The sequence below is a fragment of the Notamacropus eugenii genome, chromosome 4 (genome assembly GCF_028372415.1).
Source record: "Notamacropus eugenii isolate mMacEug1 chromosome 4, mMacEug1.pri_v2, whole genome shotgun sequence".
Lineage (NCBI taxonomy): Eukaryota > Metazoa > Chordata > Mammalia > Diprotodontia > Macropodidae > Notamacropus > Notamacropus eugenii.
This window is the reverse complement of record NC_092875.1, coordinates 81,286,793-81,311,055: the sequence shown is the minus strand read 5'-3', so window position 1 is coordinate 81,311,055 and position 24,263 is coordinate 81,286,793. Positions and strand designations below refer to the sequence as shown.

Sequence of the window (24,263 nt, the reverse complement as noted above, 5' to 3'; positions counted from 1 at the left end):
TCTCAGTCTCAGAGCTCCTCTTTCCTCAGGGGTCTATGACTGGAGCTAAGGAACTATCACTAAGTACCTAGATCCTCCAGCTTACACCTTCTATCCCTGTGGCTGGTGGCCTCTATACTCTTCTGGAACATTCTCTGTATGAGAAGACATGGATTCAAAGAAGTGGTAATAAGCTCCATTTGGGGACTACAAGAGATTCATATCTCTCCATTTCAGTACCTTTTCTCTTAAGCAAAAGAGTTGTGTCAGTGGTCATCTTCTATAAGACAGATTTAGTTACAGAAAACTCCTACTCCCACTCCTTTGGGAGCTCCTGAGCCCTTCAGTCACAGTTGATAATTCAGAAGTTAGGGGAGAGTCTGAATGGTTATGCCCTTGACCCTTCTTATCCTCTTTCAGAAATTCATCAGGAACATGGCTTTTGGTGGCACCTGACTGGGGTCCTGACAGTGTCTTCTTCAATTGAAATGGGTGCTGATATTTGCTATTTTTGGGCCTGGCACGGTTGCCCAGGTAATGTTGACTTGGGGCAGGGATGAGGGGAGGACAATTGGACAATATTAAAGGACAGTCCTCATGATATACTCACTGGAAGTCAACTCCCTGTCCTCATTCTGTTCTTACTCCAATCTCTGGACAGTCCTGACCTCAAGAATCCCTTTTTCCCTTTCAAAGACAGGGGTGGAAAGGTGGGCCAAGATGGTGGAGAGAAAGAAGGGATGAACCTGAGCTCTACCATAAATTCCTTCAGATACTTTTAAAAAGTGAATCTGAACAAATTTTTTTGTGGCAGAATTAACTAGAAGACAGAGTTTGGCAGATTTCCCGCTCAGGACAGCCCAGAAGGTCAAGGGGAAGCATCTTTTTCACATGAGGTTGGGGGAGTACAGAGTGCATAGGCTGCACTGGGGCAGACTGCCATAGCAAAGGGGAATGGGAATGGCCCCAGGTGGACTGAAGCAGAGGCAGCAATGCAGACTCTCAAACATATCAGCACAGGACAGGAGTCTAGCAGAACTAAGTGAGAGAGAAATGCAGATCCCCTAGTAACAGCAGAAGCCACTCCTGAGACTATCACCCACAGATTAAATGTTTGAATGTCACCTACCTGAATGTCTGGGAGCCAAGATGGCAGAGTAAATGTAAATGTTATCATCCTACCCTTGTTGCCCTTGAAAAATCCAGAGAATATTTCCCCAGGGAATCAGCAGAAGAAGGATAGCAGTCTCTCAGCTTGGAAGGCTAGGGAGATCAATGAGAAGAGTATATCTTGCTGTGGCTGAAGGGGACTAGTGCAGGATCAGAGGCATTCCAGCAAGTATGAAGTCAGCATACCAACAGGAGATTCTGAGCTCCAAGGAGGGTGAAGCCTGTAAGCACCAACACTGAGGAAAAGGCGATCACCACGGGCAACAAGCAAATCAGAAAAGCAAAGGCCATAGAATCTTACAATGGGAACAGAGAAGACCAAAATATGAATGCAGAAGAGGACAGCACTGACAATATACCCACACTTGGAACCTCAAAAGGGAATATGAACCGGTCTCAAGCCCAAAAAGCATTCTTGGAAGAGCTCAAGAAGGATTTTAAAAGCCAAAATACAGAGGTAGGAGAAAAATTGCCCAAAGACTGACAAAATGATTGACAAAATTGACAAAATGAAAAAAGAATTCAATGAAAAGATCAGTTCCCTAAAAAGTAAAATTGGCCAAAAGGATAAGGAAACGTAAAACCTAACTAGGAAGACTGTACAAATGGAAAAATAAGTACAAAAGCTAACTGAAGAAAACAATTTATTAAAAATTAGAATTGGGCAAGTGGAAGTTAATGACTCTGTGAGATATCAAGAATCAGTCAAACAAAATCTAAAGAATGAAAAAATATAAGAAAATGTAAAATATCTCATTGGAAAAGCAACTGACCTGGAAAATGGATCCAGGAGAGAAAAATCTAAGAATTATTGGTCTACGAGAAGTCCATGATGAAAAAAAAAAGCCTGGAAAATATCTACCAAGAAATCATCATGGAAAACTGCCCTGAGGTCCTAGATTGAGAGGGCAAAATAGTCATTGAAAGAATCCACAGATCACCTTCTAAAAGAGATCCCAAATTGAAAATGCCAGAACTATCAAGTTAAGGAGAAAATACTGCAAACAGCCAGAAAGAAACAATACAAATATCAAGGAACAACAGTCAGGATCACACAGGATCTTAAAACTTCTACATTAAAAGACTGGAGGGGGTGCGGAGACAAGATGGCAGAGTAGAAGGACACACACATGCAGGTTCTCTCCACACAGTCCATAAAATACCTGTAGAGAGGAGCTCTCAACAAATTTTGCAGCAACAAAAGTGGAGAACAACAGAGTGGAGGAGATTTCCAGCCCAGGGTGACCTGAAAGGCCCATGGGAAACATTGGTTTCACGAGACGCAGAGCAGAGCCCAGCCCAGCCTTGGCCACGCTGATGTGGTGGGCCGCAGCAGAGCTCGGGGAGGAGAACACTTCAGGGGAAGAATCTCCAGTCCCAGCAGCAGCAGGTCTGCAGATCCCTCAACCCATAGGCGCCAAAGTTCAGTGATGGGGTTTTTTCAGCTGGCCAGGAAGAGAGAAGGGCCTTCCCATAGCTCTGTTCTTAGACAGCAGCCACAGAGGACACATCAGGCAGGTGGCAACAGTTCCCACCACAGCTCCTACAGCAGCCCGCATCCATTGTTGGATTGTAAAAACGCTGGGGGCACTGATGGAGCTGATCTTTTACTCACACTGAAGACTGGTGGAACTGAAGGCCAGGCAACTGTGGAGACGAAACCGCTAAGATTCTGGGCACAAAGATCTCTTCCGACTCCCAGACCAGTGTACATGATTGATTTTGCCACCTAGAAGGAGCTGAGATCTTACAGATTCCCAGAGTATACCCTACTCTTGACAAAGTAACCAAAAGTCAAATAAATGGTTGAGAAAATGCCCAAAAAAGGGAAAAAAATAAGACTATAGAAGGTTGCTTTCATGGTGAACAGATATCTTCTCCCATCCTTTCTGAAGAGGAAGAACAATGCCTACCACCAGGGAAAGATGTAAAAGTCAAGGATTCTGTATCCCAAACATCCAAAAGAAATATTCAGTGGTCTTAAGAGGTCAAAAAGGAATTTGAATATCACATAAGAGAGGTGGAGGAAAAACTGGGAAGAGAAATGAGAGAGATACAAGAAAAGCATGAAAAGCGAGTCAAAACCTTACTAAAGAAGACCCAAAAAAATGCTGAAGAAAATAACACCTTGAACAATAAGCTAACTCAACTGGCAAAAGAGGTTCAAAAAGCCAGTGAGGAGAAGAAGACTTTAAAAAGCAGAATTAGCCAAATGGAAAAGGAGGTTCAAAAGCTCACTGAGGAAAATAGTTCTTTAAAAATAGAATGGAACAGATGCAGGCTAATGACTTTATGAGAAACCAAGAAATCACAAAACAAAACCAAAAGAATGAAGAAATGGAAGATAATGTGAAATATCTCATTGGAAAAACAAATGACCTGGAAAATATATCCAGGAGGGACAATTTAAAAATTATGGGACTACCTGAAAGCCATGATCAAAAAAAGAGCCTAGACATCATCTTTCATGAAATTATCAAGGAAAACTGCCCTGATATTCTAGAACCAGGGGGCAAAATAAATACTGAAAGACTCCACCAATCACCTCCTGAAAGAGATACAAAAAGAGAAACTCTTAAGAACATTGTGGCCAAATTCCAGAGTTCCCACATGAAGGGGAAAGTATTGCAAACATCTAGAAAGAAACAATTCAAGTATAGTGGAAATACAATCAGGATAACACAAGATCTAGCAGTTTCTACATTAAGGGATCAAAGTGTATGGAATACGATATTCCAGAAGTCAAAGGAACTGGGACTAAAACCAAGAATCACCTACCCAGCAAAACTGAGTATAATACTTCAGGGGGAAAAATTGTCTTTCAATGAAGTAGAGGACTTTCAAGCATTCTTGATGAAAAGAACAGAGTTGAAAAGAAAATTTGACCTTCAAACACAAGAATGAAGAGAAGCATGAAAAGGTTAACAACAAAGAGAAATCATAAGGGACTTAGTAAAGTTGAACTATTTAGATACCTACATGGAAAGACTATATTTGTAACTCTTGAAAGTTTTTTCAATATCTGGGTAGTTGGTGGGATTACACACACACACAGAGAGAGAGAGAGAGAGAAAGAGACAGACAGAGAGAGAGAGAGAGAGTGAGAGAGCAAAGGGTGAATTGAATAGGATGGGATCATATCTTTAAAAAATGAAATTAAGTGGTGAGAGAGAAATATATTGGGAGGAGAAAGGGAGAAATGGAATGGGGAAAATTATCTCTCATAAAAGAGGCAAGTAAAAGACTTTTCAGTGGAGGGAAAAAGAGGGGAGGTGAGACAAAAACATGAAGCTTACTCTCATCACATTGGACTAAAGGAGGGAATAAAATGCACACTCATTTTGGTATGAAAACCTATCTTACAATACAGGAAAGTGGGGGAGAATGGGATAAGTAGGGTGGGGGGGGGATTATGGAAGGGAGGGGAGTGGGAGAAGGAAGAAGTTCGAAGTCAACATTCTTGGGGAAGGACAGGATCAAAAGAGAGAATAGAAGAAATGGGGGGCAGGATAGGATGGGGGGAAATATAGTTAGTCTTACACAACACGACTATTATGGAAATCATTTGCAAAACTACACAGATATGGCCTATATTGAATTGCTTGTCTTCCCAAAGGGAATAGGTGGGGAGGGAGAGAGGAAGAGACATTGGAAGTCAAAGTTTTAGGAACAACTGTTGAGTATTGTTCTTGCATACAACTGGCAAATGACAAACACAGATAATGGGGTATAGAAAGTTGTCTTGCCCTTTAGGACAAAAGAGAAGATGGGGATAAGGGAAGGGAGGGCTGTTAGAAAGTAGGACAGATTGGTGAAAGGGGTAATTAGAATGCTTGGCGTTTTGGGGTGGGGGAGGGGAGAAATGGTGAGAATATTTGGAACCCAAAATTTTGTGGAAATGAATGTTGAAAACTTAAATAAATAAATTTTTAAAAAAACGATTGGAGGGACTGAAATATAATAATTCTGTAAGACAAAGGAGCTTAGACTACTAGCAAGGCTCAATTATGTAGCAAAACTGAGCATAATCTTTCAAGCAAGGAGACAGGCATTCAATGAAATAAGGGATTTCCAGACCTTCCTGATGAAAAGGTCACAGCTAAATAGAAAATTTGATCTTCAAATACAAAACTCAAGAGAGGCATAAAAAGGTAAACACAGGTAAAAGAAACTTCTTGTTCAATGTGGGCAAAGTATTTACATCCCTATATGGGAGAAAGATACTTGTTCATCTTGAGAATTGTATATTTATTATGACATTTAAAAGGGATATACACAGATGGAGGGAGTGGGTATAAATTAGCTGATGCGATGATATAAAACATAATCAATGGGTGCAAAGAGACTGTAATGGGAGAAGAGTAAAGGAGGAGGCAGAAAAAGTTAATTACATCACAGGAAGAGGCACAATAACTAATTATAGTTGAGGGAAAGAGAGGAGGGAGATGAGCATTGTTTGAGCTTTATTCTTACCTGATTTGGTTCAAGGAGGGAACAACACAGTTGGTTAACTATAGAAATCTAACTTGCCCTACAGGCAGTAGAAGGAGAAGGGGGAAAGAAAATGGAGGGGGGAGGGGGTTAAAAGGGAAGGAAGACCTGGTAAGGGAAAAGGGAAATAAAAGGGAGGGGGGACTGATAGAAGGGAAAGAAGATTGAGGGAGGCAGTGGTCAAAGCAAAGCTCTTTTGGGGAGGGGAAGGGAGAAGGGAGGAATAAAACATAAATGGGGGAACAGGCATAAGATGGAGAGAAAAACACAAATAGGAATCATAACTGTGAATGTGAGTGGGATGAAGGCTTCCATAAAATGGAGGTAGATAGAAGAATGTATTAAAAACCTAAATCCTACAATATGTTGTTTACCAGAAACACATTTGAAACAGGGGGATACACAAAGGGAAAAGGGAAAAGATTGGAGCAGAAAATATTATGCTTCAGCTGATGTAAAAAAGCAGGGGTCACAATCCTACTCTCAGACAAAGCAAAGGCAAAAATAGATCTAATCAATAAGGAAGGAAACTATATGCTGCTAGAAGTCACCATAGACAACGAAATAGTATCATTATTAAACATATATGCACCAAGTGGTATAGCATCCAAATTCTTTTTTTTATGGTTTTGTTGATTTATTTTTACATTTCTACGTTCATTTCCACAAAATTTTGAGTTCTAGTTTTTCTCCCCATCTCTCCCCTCCCTCCACCCCATAATACCTTGCATACCTCTTCCCTCAATGTGCCCTCCCTTCTATCACACCCCACCTTTCCCTTATCCCCATCTTCTTCTTGTAGGGTAAGATAGATATCTACACTCCATCACCTGTATTTCTTATTTCCCAGATATACACAATAGCAATTCTCAACATTCATTCCTAATACTTTGAATTTCAACTTCTCTCCCTTCCTCCCTCCCCACCCATCCCCATTGAGAAGGCAAACAATTCAATACAGGCTATATATGTGTCACTTTGCAAAAGACTTCAATAATAGTCATGTTGTGTAAGACTAACTATATTTCCCTCCATCTTACCCTGTCCGCCATTTCTTCTATTCTCTCATTTGGCCTTGTCCCTTACCAAAAGTGATTACTTCTAATTACTCTCTTCTCTCATTTGCCCTCCCTTCTATCATCCCCCCCACCCCACTTGTCCACTTCTCCCCTACTTTCCTGTAGTGTAACACAGATTTTCATACCAAATTGAGAGAGCATGTTATTCCCTCCATAAGCCACATGTGAAGAGATTAAACTTCACTTTTCCCCTCTCATCTCCTCCCTTTTCTCCTCCATTGAAAAAGATTTTTTTATTTCTTTTATAAGCGATAATTTGCCCCATTCCATTTCTCCCTTTCTCCTCCCAATATATTCCTCTCTCACCCCTTACTTTTATTTTTTATGCATATCACTCCTTCTGATTCAACTCAACCTGTGCTTTCTATTTATATGTGTGTCTGTGTCTGTGTGTATAATCCCTCCAACTACCCAAATACTGAGAAAAGTCTCAAGAGTTACAAATATTATCTTTCCATGTAGGAATGTAAACAGTTCAACTTTCGAAAGTACTTATGGATTTTACTTTCCTGTTTACCTTTTCACACTTCTCTTGATTCTTGTGTTTGAAAGTCAAATTTTCTTTTCAGCTCTGGTCTTTTCATCAAGAATGCTTGAAAGTCCTCTATATCATTGAATGACTATTTTTTTCCCCTGAAGTATTATACTCAGTTTTCCTGAGTAGGTGATTCTTGGCTTCAATCCCAGTTCCTCTGACTATTGCAACATTCTATTCCAAGCCCTTCTGTCTCTTAATGTAGAAGATGCCAGAACCTGGGTTATCTTGATTGTATTTCCACAATACTTGAATTGTTTCTTTCTAGCTGCTTGCAATATTTTCTCCTTGACCTGGGAACTCTGAAATTTGGCCCCAATATTCCTCAGAGTTTCTCTCTTTGTATCTCTTTCAGAAGGTCATCAGAGGATTTTTCCAATATTTGTTTTAGCCTCTGGTTCTAGAGTATCGGGACAGTTTTCCTTGATAATTTCATGAAAGATAATGTCTAGGCTCTTTTTTGATTATGGCTTTCACGTCATCCCATAATTTTTAAATTATCTCTCCTGAATATATTTTCCAGGTCAGTTGTTCTTCCAATGAGATATTTCACATTATCTTATATTTTGTCATTCTTTTAGCTTTATTTTTAATTTCTTGGTTTATCATATACTCTTTAGGTTCCCTCAGCTCCACTCTCATTTTTAAAGAACTATTTTCTTCAGTGAGCTTTTGAATCTCCTTTTCCCTTTGGTTGATGCTGCTTTTTGAAGCCTTCTTCTCCTCATTGGCTTATTGGACCTCTTTCTCTAATTGAGTTCACCTACTTTTAAAGGTGTTATTTTCTTCAGCATTTTCTAGGTCTCCTTTACCAAGCTCTTGACTTGCTTTTCAAGCTCTTCAATGGCCTAAGCTCATTGCATTTTCATTTTGGAGGTACTGGATGCAGAAGCCTTGACTTCCCCTGACAGTATGCATTGTTCTTCCTCATCCAAAAAAGTGGAAGAAATACCTGTTCACCAAGAAATTAGCCTTTTATGGTCCCATTTTTTCCCCTTTTTTGGGCATTTTCCCAGCCATTTACTTGACTTCTGAATCTTTTGTCAAGAGGAGTACCCTAGTGCTCTTCCTCACCCCAGGACCATGCTCAGGGCTGAGGTTCAGATCAGCTGCTCAATTCCCCCAAGGCTTTAGGCAGGGCAGGGCTACCACCACTGGTGCCGCTACTGCCACTGCCATCCTTAGCCCACATAGGGGGCACCCTGCTCCCGTCTAACCCAGCTGGCAAAACCCTCTTACTGACCTTTGAAGCTTTCTTTGGCACTTGTGGGTTGAGGGATCTGAGACCCTTTCTTCTGGGGATTCTGCTCCAGAGGCCTGTTCCGGTACTGTTTCTCCTGGTGCCATGCAGCCAGGGCTGAGCTCTACTCTGCTCAGTGTCCCATACAATAAACCTTTCCTGTCAGCCCCCCAGTTACCTTTTGCTGGAAATCTCATTAACTCTGTCGTTCTGTGGCTTCTGTTGCTCTAGAATTTGCTGAGAGTCGTTTTTTAGAGATATTTTATGGATTGTGGGGAAAGAGCTAGAGTCTGTGCTTCTTTCCACACTGCCATCTTGGCTCCACCCCCTACCATCCCAATTTTTAGAGGAGGAGTTAAGGGAATTACAGGAAGAAACAGACAGCAAAACTATACTTGTGGGTGACCTCAACCTCCCATTTTCTGAACTTGATAAATCTAACCTCAAAAATAAACAATAAAAGAGTTAAGGAGGTGAATAGAATTTTGCATAAGGTACACATGATAGACCTCTGGAGAAAATTGAATGGGAGTAGAAAGGAATATACATTTTTTTCAGTGTACATATGGCACATACACAAAAATTGACCATGTGCTAGGGGCATAAAAACCACACAATCCAGTGCAGAAAGTCCAAGATAGTTAATGTATCCTTTCAGATCATGTTGCAATAAAAATTATATGTATTAAAGGACCATGGATAGATAGGTCAAAAATTATTTGGAAACTAAATAATCTGATCCTAAAGGATGAGTGGGTCAAACAACAAATCATAGAAAAATTAAATAATTTCTTTCAAGAGAATGCCAAGAATGAGACAACCTATCAAAACTTATGAAATGCAGCAAAAGCAGTTCTTAGGGGAAGTTTTACATCATTGAAAGCTTACATGAACAAAATAGAGAAAGATGAGATAAGGGAATTGTGGCACATAACTGAAAAAGCTAGAAGAAGAACAAATTAAACATCCCAAATTAAATACCAAATTAGAAATATTGAACCTAAAAGAGAGATTAGTAAAAGTGATATTAAGAAAATTACTGAACTAATAAATAAAACTAAGAGTTGGTTTTATAAAAAACAGCAATAAAATTGATAACCTTTGGCAAATTTGATTTTAAAAAAAGAAAGAAGAAAACTAAATTACAAATATCAAAAATGAAAAGGGTAAACTCACTTTCAAAGAAGAGGAAATTTAAAAAATGATTAGAAATTGCTTAGCCCAACTGTATGCCCATAATTTGACAATCTAATTGAAATGGATGAATAGTAAATATTGTCCATATTAACCACAGAATAAGTAAAATACTTAAATAACCCCATCTCTGAAAAAGAAATTGAACAAGCCATCAATGAACTCCCTAGGAAAAAAATCTCCAGGGCTGCATGGATTTACAAGAAAATGCTATCAAACATTTAAAGAACAGTTAATTCCCATACTATATAGAGTATTTGGGGAAATTGGTGGAGTCCTCTCACATCCTTTTTATGATACAAATATGGTTCTGATACCTAAACTGGGAAGAACCAAGACAAAGAAAATTATAGACCAATTTTCCTAATGAATACAAATGCAAAAATTTTGTATAAGATATTAGCAAAAAAGATTACAGCCACTTATCATGAGAATAATGTATTATGGTCAGGTAGGAGTTATGCCAGGAATCCAGGACTGGTTCAATATTAGGAAAACTATCAGTATTATTGATAAAATCAACAACAAAACTAAAACAACAAAAGAAAACCATACAATTATCTCAAGAGATGCAGAAAAACCTTTTGACAAATTACAACACCCACTCGTATTGAAAATAGTGGAGAACATAGGAATAAGTGGAGAATTCCTTAAAAGAATGAGTGGTATCTACCTAAAACCATCAGCAAGCATCATATATAATAGGGATAAGCTAGATGTATTTCCAATAACATCAGGTGAAACAAGGATGTCCATTATCACCATTGTTGTTCAATATGGTACTAGAAAAGTTAACTTCAGCAATAAGAAAAGAAAATGAAATTCAAGGAATTAGAATAGGCAAAGAAGAAACTGCTATCACTCTCTGCAGATGATATGATGATATACTTAGAGAATACTAGAGAATCAAGTATAAAACTACTTGATATAATAAAATCTTTGGAAAATTGCAAGATACAAAATAAATCCACATAAATCATCTGCATTTCTATATATTACTAACAAAATCCAATAGCAAGAGATATACAGAGAATTCCCAATTAAATTTACAGTAGACACTATAAAATATTTGGGAATCCAGCTATGAAAACAAACCCAGGGACTATATGAACACAATTACAAAACACTTTTCTCACAAATAAAGTCAGATTTAAGTAACTGGGAAAATATCAGATGTTTGTGAGTAGGCCAAGATAACATAATAAAAATGAGACTTCTACCTAAATTAATTTACTTATTCAGTGCCATACAAATCAAACTAACAGAAAATTATTTTCTAGAGCTGGAAAAAATAACATTAAAATTCATCTGGAAGAACAAAAGATCCAGCATACCAAGGGAATTAATGAAAAGAAATGTTATGCAAGATAGCCTACCCATACCATATCTCAAATTGTATTATAAAGCAGCAATCATAAAAGTCACTTGGTTCTGGCTAAGAAATGGAGGGGTAGATCAGAGGAATAGTTAGGTACACAAGATGGAGTAATCAATTACTATAGCACTCTACTGTTTGATAAACCCAAAGACCCCAGCTTCTGGAATGAGAACACACTGTTTGGCAAAAACTGCGGGGAAAACTGGATAAAATTGTGGTGGAAATTGGGCATAGACCAATGCCTGACATATTACACCAGAGTAATGTTCAAATGGGTACACAATCTAGGTCTTAAGGCTGATATTATTAACAAATTTTGGGAGGAAGGAATAGTTTGTCATATTTGTAGAGGATGAAGAAATTTGTGACCAAACAAGAGATAGTGAACGTTATAAAATGCAAAATGGATAACTTTGATTACATTAAATTGAAAATTTAAATTGTTTGTACAAACAAACCCAAGGCAACCAATATTAGGAGGGAAGCAGAAAACTGGGAAAGAATCTTTGCAGCTAGTGTCTTTGATAAAGGCCTCATTTCTAAAATATATAGAGAACTGAGTCTAATTTACAAGAATAGAAGTCATTCCCCATTGGTAAATGGTCAAACTATATGAGCAGGCAGTTTTCAGAGGAAGAAATTAAAGATATATATAGACATAGGAAAAAATGTTCTAAATCACAATTGATTAGAGAGACACAAATCAAAACAACTCTGAGGTACCACATCATATTTATCAAATTAACAAAACAGAAAGATGATGAATGTTGGAGAAGATGTGGGAGAGTTGTAACACTAATTCACTGTTGCTGGAGCTGTGAAGTGTTCCAGCCATTCTGGAGAGTAATTTGGAACTATGCCCAAAGGGCTATAAAAATGAAGATAGCCTTTGACCCAGCAATGTTGCTTCTAGGGCTGTATCCCAAAGAGATCATAAAAATGGGAAAAGGACCCACATGTACAAAAATATTTATAGCAGCTCTTTTTGTGGTGGCCAAGAATTGGAGATCAAGGGAATACCCATCAATTGGGTAAAGGCTGAACAAGTTGTGGTATATGAATGTAAAGGAATACTATTGTACTATAAGAAATGATGAACAGGAAGACTTCAGAGAGGTCTGGAAGGACTTTTATGAACTGATGCTGAGTGAAAGGAGCAAAACCAGGAGAACATTGTACACAGTAACAGCCACAGTATACAAGTATTGATTTTGATAGACATCCCTTCACAGCAATGCAAGGACCTAAAACATTTTCAAAAGGCTCTTAATGCAAAATGCCATCCACATCAAAAAAAAAGAACTATACAATCAGAATGCAGAATCAAGCAAACTATTTTCTCATTTGTTATATTTTGTTTTTGGTTTGGTTTTCCACATGGTTTCTCCCATTCATTTTAATTTTTCTGTGCAACATGACTAATGTGAAAATGTATTTCATAAGTATGTATGTATAGAACCCATATGAGACTGCATGCCATCTCAGGGAGGGAGATGGCAGGGAGGGGGAGAAAACTTAAAACATATGGAAGTGATTGTTGCAAGTTGTAAAAAAATAAATTTATAATAATGATTAAAAAGTCAAGTGTGACTCACCCCAGGTTCCCACAGTAGCATAGTGATTTCTCTTCTCCACATGTGAAGTGGCCGAGAGATTTCTTGAGAAATTTGGGTGTGGAGGGAGGGGAGGATTCCTGAGGATGGAACAGGTTGTGTATAATTTGGTGTGACTGCTAATCCAGAGGTGGTGGGAGAAAGCTAGCTGTATACTATAACTGAGGATAGAAGAGACAAGTGGCTCCAGCCACTGGGAAGGGAATCTGCATAGTCTACCTTGGACAGGTTTCTAAGAAGTGACAAGCTTTGTTCTCCTCTCCAGGGTTTATTCTCATGGAGGACTGGATGAACTGGCTTGCTTGGAGCTTCATGTTGATCTTCACCACATTCGCATTAATAATAGCTTTGAAAAATGGATATTTTCCCTCCTTTACTATGATGCTGCTGTTTACAATGAATTTTGGCAATGTTGAGGGCATCGTCTTTCTGATGCCCTTACTAAGGATGATGTTATTTTATTATCTTCTTTAACATGTTTATTTAAAGTTTTGAGTTCCAAATTCTATCTCTCTCTCCTTCCCTCTCCCCTTCCCTGAAACTGTTATAGATTGTACATGTGCAATTGTGTAAAATATTTCCAGCTACAGACTGGCAATTAATGCAAGAATTCATAAAAGCTTTCTTGATTTTACAAAAAGTATTGTTCTTTGTTTAAGGTGAGTCTTCTTTTTGTGTAAAGCTAATACTAGCACCCAACTACCAGGACAGAGTCTCTCATTCTTACATCCTTCTCAGGGAAGGGAGGGGTGTTGCTTCCCACCTTCTGTGCTTTCTCCTTTCTAGTGCTGGATGGTCCACAACCTCACCATTCATCCTTCCCCTGATGCTTCATGGTACTCATGCAAAGGGGAAGAGGAGACTCCACTTCTCTACCCCTATCTCAAGGAAACTGCTAGCTCTGGGATTCATGCTTCTGTCACCAATCTATGTCAACAGTGCATAGAACTGGCTATTCCCTAGACTTGAACTCCAACAACATGCAGGAGATATCTATTGGCAAGGGGGTGCCAAGAGAGAAAGAAAAGACCCTTAGGATTCCAGACGGGGACATGGGAGGATGCTGGTACTCTACTGTAATACAGTAGGTGGGGGGAAGGGTTTATAAGGTAATGAGTTCAGTTTTGCATATGTTAAGTTTAAACTGTCTGCGGTGGGGGAAGGGAAGGGTTATCTATTAAGTCCCTACTATATGCCAAGTCTTGTGCTAAGTGTCTTACAAATATCACCTCATTTGATCTTCATAACAAGTCTGTGAGGTAGGTGCTATTATCCCCACTGATTACTTCCTTAAAGACCAAACCTTTAAACCTAAAACATTAGCTGTCATAGATTGATCACCAATAGGGCCCAGTCCAAACTTCACTTGGTCGTTGTTTGGGCTCTGATGGTTCAGAGTGAGTATACATAGCAATTATTTCGGTTTTGGCCAGAATCCCTGAGGGTCTTCCTCCTCCCAGACTGATTTTTTTTTTAATTAGGTAGAGCCTCATTGCTTACCTAGTCCTAATCACCGAATGGACATTGCCTCAGTCAAAATGAGACCTGGGAAAGCCCTTAACTTAAAAAGGCCAAAGTTCTCCACTGCATCAGGAGGCATCTCCAGTCATCCTGATCCATATCTTGCCACTGGACCCAGGTGGCTCTGTAGGAAAGAGTGAGACCAATGACTTTGCACAGCTCTGCCTCACTTCAATCCAATTCACTTGCAAGTCATGGCATCACCTTCCTGATGTCATGGCAAGGACAAACAACAACAACCTAACCATTTTCTATGCAAATACCCTTGGTTTCCTTCCTTTGCCTCTTCTTTCTCTCTTGAATTCTTCATTATCCATATGGAGCCACGTTTTTGCTGCTTCTAAGAATTCAGACAATTAGAGAAGATGGTCTCTGAACTCATGATCTAGGAGGCTTACAAGGCTGTGTGACTGCTTATTCACAAGATATCTTGGGGTTTGGTGGCTTGGCTTTTTTTTCTTCTTTCCCATTTATTTATTCTACATATTTCTTTTTAAACTGGGACAATTAACTCTTTTATTTCATGTGATTTTCCATTCATGATTTCTTGAAATATGGCTCTGGTGAACAAGGTTTAGATAAAGCCCACTGGGATTCAAATAGAGCTTCTTGACTATGTCTTTGAATCCAAATCTCTATGCCTCTCATTTACTGACCAAGAATAGGTAACAGCACAAGCCCTACTTGTTCATTTGATGGCTTATAATGGTACTTTCTGATTGGCTATGATTGAACCTAGGATTGAAGAACCTGAAGAATCTTTATCCTTTGTGTTGTGGAAGAGTTTGGAGGTATTTTAGTGAAAGAGACCATTCTTAGGATTAGAGAGCTAGAGTTCAAAGGACCTCACAGGCCATCTATCCCAACCTCTAGTTACAGGAATGAGGAAACAGAGTCATGGAGGTTAAGTGGAGAAGTGAGCATCAAAGATGAGACTTAAACCCAGACCCTCTATCTCATTCCACTGTACTTCTTGAATAATCATTCCATGTCACTAGAAAATCACTAAGGAGGCAAAAAAAGAGATGATTTCTAACTAGACAAAAAAGGAACTCAAATATCATCTACTTTGCATGTTTCTTTTAAATGCAATTCTAATAACCTCCTCCTAGCATATTATGAATGATCTATTACAATCAACTCTCAGAAGAGAATCGCTCGTGTCATCTGGAATATGGAGAGACAATGGCAAGAAGTGAAAGAGAGAGTAGATACCAGTCTATGGCATTCATTTATGAGTTACAATGGCAATGGCAGAAGAAGAGAAAAGGTAATTAAGAATGGTGTATGGCCAATATCTCAGTCCAGGGAACCAAAGAAGCTGAGGGCCTGGGAAGGTACAAATGACTATGGACTTTGAGGTGGAATTCAGGGATCAGAGAAATTAATGGAACATGAAAACTTTCCAAGACAAATGTCCCCATTGATGAGTTCTGAGAAAAAATTCTGCTATCTGTCACACATTCCTTATCTCTCCAGAGTGTCCACAAAGAATCATGGTGTACTTTATCAAATGTTGGGATGAAATTCTGGTTTGCTATATGTAAGACAGGATTACCTAAACAGCAAATGAGGGGTTCCAGACAGAACAGTGCACTAGGAAGGTGTTGAGAGAGAGAGGAAGAAGAAAGAGGAGAAACAGGGAAGAATTTGAAAGTAGTTTTGGGTTATAAGAGAATGGATTGAGCAATAAATGATTGTGCAAAGGAGAAGAAAAAATCTCAGTAGGATCATGCTTCAGTCCTCAGGATCCAGCTTTCAAGTTCTGGGAAATAAAAAAGAGGTCAATGTGGGCATTTCAAGGAGGAGTGAAATGGAGAAAGGTGAGGAAATGAAGCTCAATGGTCAGAAGGTCTTCATCACCCAAGGAAGAAACAGAAGGGAGGGAGAAAGGAAATATGTGATAAGAACCCAGGGATTCAACATTTGTGATGGGAAAACATGTGTCATTGAATGTGATGGGAACATAGGTAGGTTGAGGTAAAAAAAACAGGGATATGGAGATTTAATATTTGTGATAGGGAGGAGATGGAAGGACAATGATTGTTATAGGGACACAGTAGAATAAGTGACAGAGTCACAAGGGGATCTGTAAGTGTAAGAGGGACATAGGAAGGCCAGTGTCTTATGAAAAGAACACAACAAGTGAATGTTTGTGATGGGGGGAAGGGGTGTTAATCAGTAAATGGGACAGACTTACTGATTAGAGTTCTGGAATCAGGTAGCTGCCAGTAGTGGCCTGGAGTAACTTTCCTCAGAAATACAGGAAGGTGCCAAGCTTTTTCTTACATACAAATACCTCTGACTTCAATCTGGACCAATTTCAGCTCCATAATCTGGAGAAGGAGACCTGTGTCTCCTCATACATGGTTTCAGCAAAGAGTAAGAGGGAGGAAGTGTGTGAGAGATGGGTCTAGGAGCACTGGCCCCAAGAATAAAAGCAGAGATGATATATGAGACTTCAGGGAAATAAGGAAGCATATCTAAACCAATCTCAGGAGCACTGACCAATATGAGTCTAGGGAAAAGGGAATACACCCTGGGGATGGTGACAAAGATATGTTTTACTTTGGGGACAGGGTATTAGTATAGCTACTTTTAGTTGTCACTCTGACCTCAATTCCCCAGGTCTCAGAGATGTAAACTGGGATACAGTGTGATTGGATGAAACTTTATTTGGAGGGGAGCACAGAGGTAAGTAGACAGTACAGTCTACAGATGGTACAGTGAACCCTCTGCCTATGTTACACTTGCGGTGATGTCCAGGATTTCCTCTGATGGAGAGAAGGCTGTCTTCCCATTTGAGGCTATACAATGAGGTTCAGATACCTCAAAATGAGTAAAATATACTTTCTTTCTTCCTAGGAGAGGGTCCCTTAGTGGCAACATCTTTTGTATGTGTATATGGGAGGGGAGTTGCTTCCTTCTTTGGGAAGAGTGTACCCTATCTGGGGGAAGTGAATCCTCTACCCTCTCCTTAGGTAGAAAGAAGTGTCCTCTTTTCCCAGAGCTACAATGTGGTAGATCCTCTGTCTGGGCACTGAACAATCACTTCCCACTTCAGGCTAGCCTCTTGAGGACCCTGTCTCTCCCTCTTATAATCTTAGATCATGGGTAGGGTTATAAACCAGAAGGTAGACCTGAGCTCAAAGATGAAAACTACCAGTCCCCAGAATAGGGGAGATGGAAGTCCAAAAATGAGCCCCATACTTGTGATCTGCTTTCAGTTCCTGAGTGAAAGCCCCATGTGTCAATGGAAATTCAGCTTTCACACTGACTGCCCTGGCAACAGCTAATTTGCTATTCAACTGACTTTTCCCCTACACCTAGGTAATTTCTTCCCCTCTGGTATCATTTATCCTTCCTTTCTTGCTCTGGACACATTTTCAGGCACTGAACTGTACCTCTCTCCCTCCATTATTTCAGTCCCTCATTCCCTAAGCCCCCTTAATCCCCTTGGTCCTGAGGTGCCTTCAACTCTCAAATTTCTTTAGTCCTATATTAGTCCAGAAGGCTCTTCTTCATTCAAAACCCTAAAGAGTTACAGGTTCTACTGAGGACCTAGTTAGAGTTTATAATTTGGACCTATTTGAAAGTATCTGATATTGTGTGACCTTGAGTCTCACAAAGAGAAGATTAATAACTGGTCCTTTCTCTACAATATAAATATTGTATGATTATTATTTCTCTACAATATTATTATAATATTAATATTATATATATTATTGTACAATTAATGATAGTGATAGTGATAATAATAATGATAGTGATAAACTTTTTGCATCACAGTTTGAATATTGCAAAACATTTTATAGATGTCATTTCAAATAAAACTCATAAGAATTCTGAGAAGAAGGTATTACAGGTTTTAATATCCCCATTTTGAAAGATGAGGAAATTGAGCATCAAAGAGTTAAGAGATTTTCCCATAGTCACAGAGTTAGTGTCACTAGTGAGATATGAGCCCAGATCTGCTTGATTCCAACTTTCTATACACTGCATCATCTGTGCATCACTTTCTGGTATCCCTCCCTGCACAGCAAATTCAAACACACACTCACCTTTCCCCTAGCAGACCCCAGGGACCTCCCAGAAGTCCTCTCTCAAGTCATCAGGTTCTCTGGTCCATTTCGTATGATGAAACATTGGGAGTAGGGCAGCAGTCGTAGTGGGAAATCATAGCACTGTGGAATCACAAAGAGAGATGAGACCCTGAAGACAATCAAGTCCAACATTGGCCACCAGTACATCCCACTCCACATTCACCCAACCTCCACATTTTAATACAGAAAAAAGCAGCCAAAATACAGAAGGAGACTTGTGTAAGGTCAAACGTAGTATTTGTGACATTGTCTACCTTGGCACCTGGAAGAGGTCTCCTAAAATGAGGGTAGATTCTATATTATGCCTAAAGTGAAATTTAAAATAAAGTATAGAAAGCCAAGGCAGTGAGTTTGAAATGGCAGGAGTTCATTGGGTAGGGTTGAGTCAGGTGACAGAATGTGGTGACAAGTCACCCAGTAGGTGGAGCTGGGCCAAGAAAGGCAAATGACATCTTCAGATGGAGGCTGGACTGTCAGCAGCCCTGTTGTAAGAGGGAATCAGCTAGAGCCAAAGACTATTGGGAAGGGGAAAGTGAAAGAACAGGGTGGTTGTATAAGGAATTATCAAGGACAGTCTCTGAGGGGACCTTGGATTGGTGATCTCTGGTGCCATGGGTTATTCTCTTCATAGATAAATCTCATGGCTCTCTGTTCCCTGTTTATGTTCTTTGATAAAGGGAACTCTTGTATGTGACTGCACATAATGAGCTGGGCTGAGGGAATAAGCAGCATCGAAACCAGATCACGAGATGGGGGTGGAAGGGGACACTCAGTGACAAAATGAGCTGCTTATCCAAAGCATTCAACCTCAATACAAATATTTATCTATTACCTGCTACAGGAAAGGATTTATTCTCAGCAATGGAAGAGATAGGTAAGTACTGAGAGAGAGAGAAAGAGAGAGAGAGAGAGAGAGAGAGAGAGAGAGAGAGAGAGAGAGAGATCTAAAGATAGATAGACAAAGAGATAGGTAGATAGCACTATGATACGGGATAGAATATCATGAGTGAATAGGAGAAGTCAAGCAGTGAGATGAGAGAGAGAGAGAGCTATTCTAATCTGGGGGATCTAGGAAGGATTCTTTGGAAGCAGTGACGACTGAGCTGGGTCTTAGGAAGATAAGGAATGAAACATGATCTTTCTCAGACTACAATAATGAAAACTACACCTTTACTGACTCTCATCAAATGATGGGGTAATCAAGGACTTTACAAACATTAAAGTGCTATATACATGCTAGCCATTTGAGGAGCCAAGGTGTTGCAGTGGATAGAGAAAATATTGGAGTCAGGAAGACATGACTTTAACTTGAAAGAAATTTGAAGAAAAATGCCTTAGGCTAATCCCGCTGTATACCCTAAAATCTTAAAATAGATATGTGACCTGAACGTTAAATATTAATATTTCAATATCATTAATGGATTAGATAAAAATATTAATATTTAAATATTTAAAATGATAACCAGTATCTTTCAGAGGTATAACTGAAAGAGAGAGAGAAGTGATCACCTCTCTCTAGAACAGACAATCTCTATTACATGAATTGAAAATGTCTTTCTGAATAAAGTGAACATCATCAGAATTAAAAAGGAAGTGGTCAACGGGGGGGAAATGCATCAAATATCTTTTTTTCAAAACGTGTGATATCCAGTATATGTAGAGAACTATAAAAATATATGAGGCTAAGAACCATTCCTTCATGAGTACGTGGTCAAAGAATATGAGACAAGAAATGTTAAATGACTAAACATGTAAAATTTTCTCCAAATTAAATTGCTTTAGTGAATTGGAAGAGATGACAAAAATTAGGAATATCTACTGTTGTCGCAGCTGTAAAATGATAACCATGCTGATGTACTGCTGGGGTTCTGAATGTTGGTACAAGTATTGAGGAAAACAATTTGAAATCATGCTAAGAAAATGATTAAAGAGTCTATACTTCTAACCCAGAGATTCTTAAGACAAAGACAGAGGAAGGCACATAATACAAGGAACACCATCAACAAATTAGAGAATTATCATGGAGAAAATACTGCAAGCAGCCAGAAAAAAATTCAAATATCATGGAGCCACAGTCAGGGTTACACAGGACTTACCAACTTCTACATTAAACAATCGGAGGGTTTTTGGAATGTGAAATTCTGGGATGCAAAGGGGCTTGGAATACAACGAAGAATCAACTCCTCAGCAAAATTTAACGTGATTTTTCAGGTGAAAAGATGGACACACTATGAAAAAGGGAACTTTCAATCATTCTTGTTGAAAGACCAGAACTGATGGGAAAATTCAGGCTTCAAATACAAAACTCAAGAGAAGCATAAAAAGGTAAACAGAAAAGAAAAAAAAATATGCTATTCAATGAGGTTAAATGGTTTACATCCCTACACAGGAAGAAGACACTTGAAACTCTTGAGAACTGTATCTTTATTAGGCCAATTAAAAAGGGTTTACATAGACAGAGGATATGCGTATAAGTTGACTTTGACATGATGTTATTAAAAAAAATTAAGGGGTGAAGAGGAAAGGGGGTACACAATAGGTTAAATTATATCACATGAAGAGGCACAAAACACCTATTACTGTGAGGGAAAGAAGAGAGGGAGATAAGCACTGTTTGAACCTTACTTTCATTGGATTTGAATCAAAGAGGGAATGACATACACAGTTGTGTATAGAAATCTCTGTCACCCTATAAGGAAGTAGTAGGGGAAAGGGGAAAGAAAAGGGAAGGGGTCAATAAAAGAGAGAGCAGATTGAGGGAGGTGGTAGTCAGAAGTAAAATACTTGTGAGGAGGGATAGAGGAAAAGGAGAGAGAAAAGTAGAAATGGGGCAGAGAAGAAGATGGAGGGAAATACAAAATTGGTAATCATAATTGTTAGTGTGAATGGCATGAACTCTCCCATAAAACAAGAGTGGGTAGCAGAGTGAATGAAAAGCCATAAACCTACTATATGTTGTATACAAGAAAAACATCTGAAGCAGAGGCATACACACAGAGTAAAGGTAAAAGTTTGGAGTCAAATTTATTATGCTTCGGCTGAAGAAAAATTAAAAAGCCCAGGTAGCAATCCTGATTTCACACAAAGAAAAAGCAAAAATAGATCTAATTAAAAGAGATAAGAAAGGAAACTGTACCTTGCTAAAAGGTACCATAAACAATAAAGCTATATCAACACCAAATATATATGAACCAAGTGGCATGGCATCCACATTTTTAGAGAAGTTAAATGAATCACATGAGTGGGGAACGAGTGGGGAACTACATGAGTGGGGAACCTTAACGTTCCCCTCTCAAAACTAGATAAATCCAAGGATAATATAAACAATAAAGAAGGTAATGAGATGAACAGAATTTTGGAAAAGTTAGAAATGACAAGCTTCTGAAGAAAACTGAATGAGGATAGAAAACAAAATATCTTTTTTCTTAGCAGTGAATGGCACACAAAAATTGACCATATATTAGGGCATAAAAACCTCAAAACCAAATGTGGAAAGGACGAAATATCCAATGCATCCCTTTCAGATAATAATGCTATAAAAATTACATTGGAATTTACGTTGCCTTAGGGGAAGCTTGCTTATGGAAAAGCTTAATTTCAGGAAGACTTTCACACCTTTGGTACTAAACTAATTAGGCACTGAGTCAAGTGGGTTTTGATGCCTTCTGACTCTTAAGTCTATTAGTTCAAAACTATATATACTGGAAGGTTGGTATTTTAATTTAGGGCTCACTCAAGGGAAGGATGTGTCTTTATCATTTGGCCAGATTAGATTCTGAGTATCCATTGTTAAGGGTCCCCCTGGTTTTGAGAACCCAGATGTTGCCACTCCCTGATCTGGTGATTATGTATCTATTACTTTGTTTAGACAGTTGCATCCTTGTCTATAGGATCTCTGTGCTAATTTCTCTTTCCTTTTCTGCTTGTATTTTCTGAATAACCTTTGCCTTCTTTACTTTTATATCATGAATTAAAGTAAGATTGCTGACCCCTTTGAAGTTGTCTTTCCTTCAGAAAAGCAGATCAAAGAACCTGTGTTAGCAGGCCATCCTGAGTGGGCTAGGGTGCTTACTACTACCCAAAGCACCTTCTTCATAGCCACCCTATGAATTAGGAAGCATCAGCATAACTGATATTCAATTATTTTATACCAAGTGGAAATTTGAGGTTAGATAGTAGGAAAAAAATTCTTAACATTTAGGACCATCTGAAACCAGAATTGGTTGATCATGTAACAACCTGTCTCTCAATGGAAGTCTTTAAGCAGAGATTAGATGACTGCTTAGTGATGGTTATAGAGGGAATTCCTTTTCAGATATAGGTTCAGGTGAATGACCACTCAGCTGTGACCACTTTCTAGCTCTGAAATGACTCTGTGAGGAAGCACAATGACAGAGACACAATGAGCCAAACAAGCAAAAATGGTGAAGCACAATTTCCACCAGCAGATCCCCACCCCAAGCAGCTTGCAGAGGGAGATAGATGGCACAGTAGTTGACCTAGATACAGGAATACATGATTTCAAATCTGGCCTCAGACACTTAGTAGGTGTCTGACCCAGGACTAGTCTGTATGCATCAATTTCAAAATGTAGAGATAAAAATAGCACCTATAACCCAAGATTGTTGTGAGTATAAAATATTTGTAAAACCCTTTGCAAACCTCAGGACTAGATATTATTATTGTCATCATCATCTTCATCATCCCATTAGTTCACAAGGTCTTACTCCTCACCCCTGTTGGCACCCATAGTCAGGTTCCCAATAGCATGAGTTCATCCCCTTGTCAGCCTCAAACAAAGTTTCCAATACAAAGGAGGGGAGAGAAAAACTGTGGTATCACAGTAGGCTAAGCTGTCACATCCAAGTGTACTTTGCCTGTGATTACCCCACCATGATACAAAGAAGCTCAGAGCAGGACAAGCCTTTCTTTTCTTTGTTGTTGGACTAAGGAAATGAAGAAAGCTATATCATGAGGAATATGGACCCAGGACTGAAGTCTGCAGTCAAAAGGGTATTACATGTAACTGGGACAATTATGTTGAGTTTATGTGAAGGTCATTCTGGGGTCCCCAGAGAGATCCAGAATCCAAGTGGCAACTTCTCAGAACTTCTTTCTCAAGTTCTTCCTGGAGAAACAGAACTTAGAAGTGAAATGTCAAGTAGTCAGATGCCATACCACGGCCCTGTCCATTAACCTTTCCTTCAAGGTCAAGTCTCAAGAAGAAAGAGAAATAATGAGATGGAGGGGTTACTGAAGGGGCAGAGATGAGAGCAGGGTGAAGCAGAGCCTGAGTGAAGCTGAAGAAGGGTGATTGGATATCTGAGATGAGAAAGAAGAGACCACAGCAGAGAGGAGGCTGAAAGGCAAATGGGGCATAGTGAGTGAGGAGGAAACCATGGGGAGATTCTCACAGATTAGAGGGGATTCTGTGAGAAATGAACAACATGTGCAGCAAAGGGACTAAGGAGGGGTCTGAGGGACAGAGAAGATTCTGAGGAAACAGAATGGAGACTGAGAAAAAGGGTGAGAATGAGCTGTGGCTGGAAGTGCAAAGGAGAATCTGAGGAGACAGTGTTGGGGGTGTAAGCTCAGTTCCATGTGGACAGTCTCGGGCAGGTAAAAGTGAGGACTTCTAAACCTTAGAGTTCTCATGAGGCCCCCAGGGAACAGCAGGGAATTGAGGTGTGAGACCGAGCTATCTTGTGCATTTCCGCCTCTTTCCCTGGGAAACTTGCTGGGGAGAGTATCCCCACCCTTGAGAATAATCACTGGTCTGAGCACACCTATTGTTGTCTAAGGGCTGAGAACAGGCATGGTATTCAGGTGCAAACTATGTGGCGGGAGAGCTTAAGTAGGGTCAGGAAAGCCTGAAGGCGCTCTTAGCGCTGAGGGGCCCTTAGAGGACAGAAGGCCCCTCTCTCCCCTCTCCCCTCTCCCGCTTCCATTCCCTTACTGTA

The 24,263-nt window shown here is 39.4% G+C and overlaps 1 long non-coding RNA gene and 1 pseudogene across 1 annotated transcript in view; one reads left to right on the top strand and one right to left on the bottom strand.

The window, feature by feature from the left end:
* LOC140500190 (uncharacterized) overlaps positions 1-13,319 on the top strand; it is a 40,250-nt gene extending 26,931 nt beyond the window's left edge. The window contains exons 3-4 of the long non-coding RNA XR_011965632.1: positions 400-513; positions 12,945-13,319. This is a non-coding gene — a long non-coding RNA (uncharacterized lncRNA). The remainder of the gene's footprint in view (positions 1-399; positions 514-12,944) is intronic.
* A 2,611-nt stretch (positions 13,320-15,930) lies between these two features.
* The window catches only part of LOC140502260 (immunoglobulin alpha-2 heavy chain-like), a 29,669-nt pseudogene continuing 21,336 nt past the window's right edge, over positions 15,931-24,263 (bottom strand).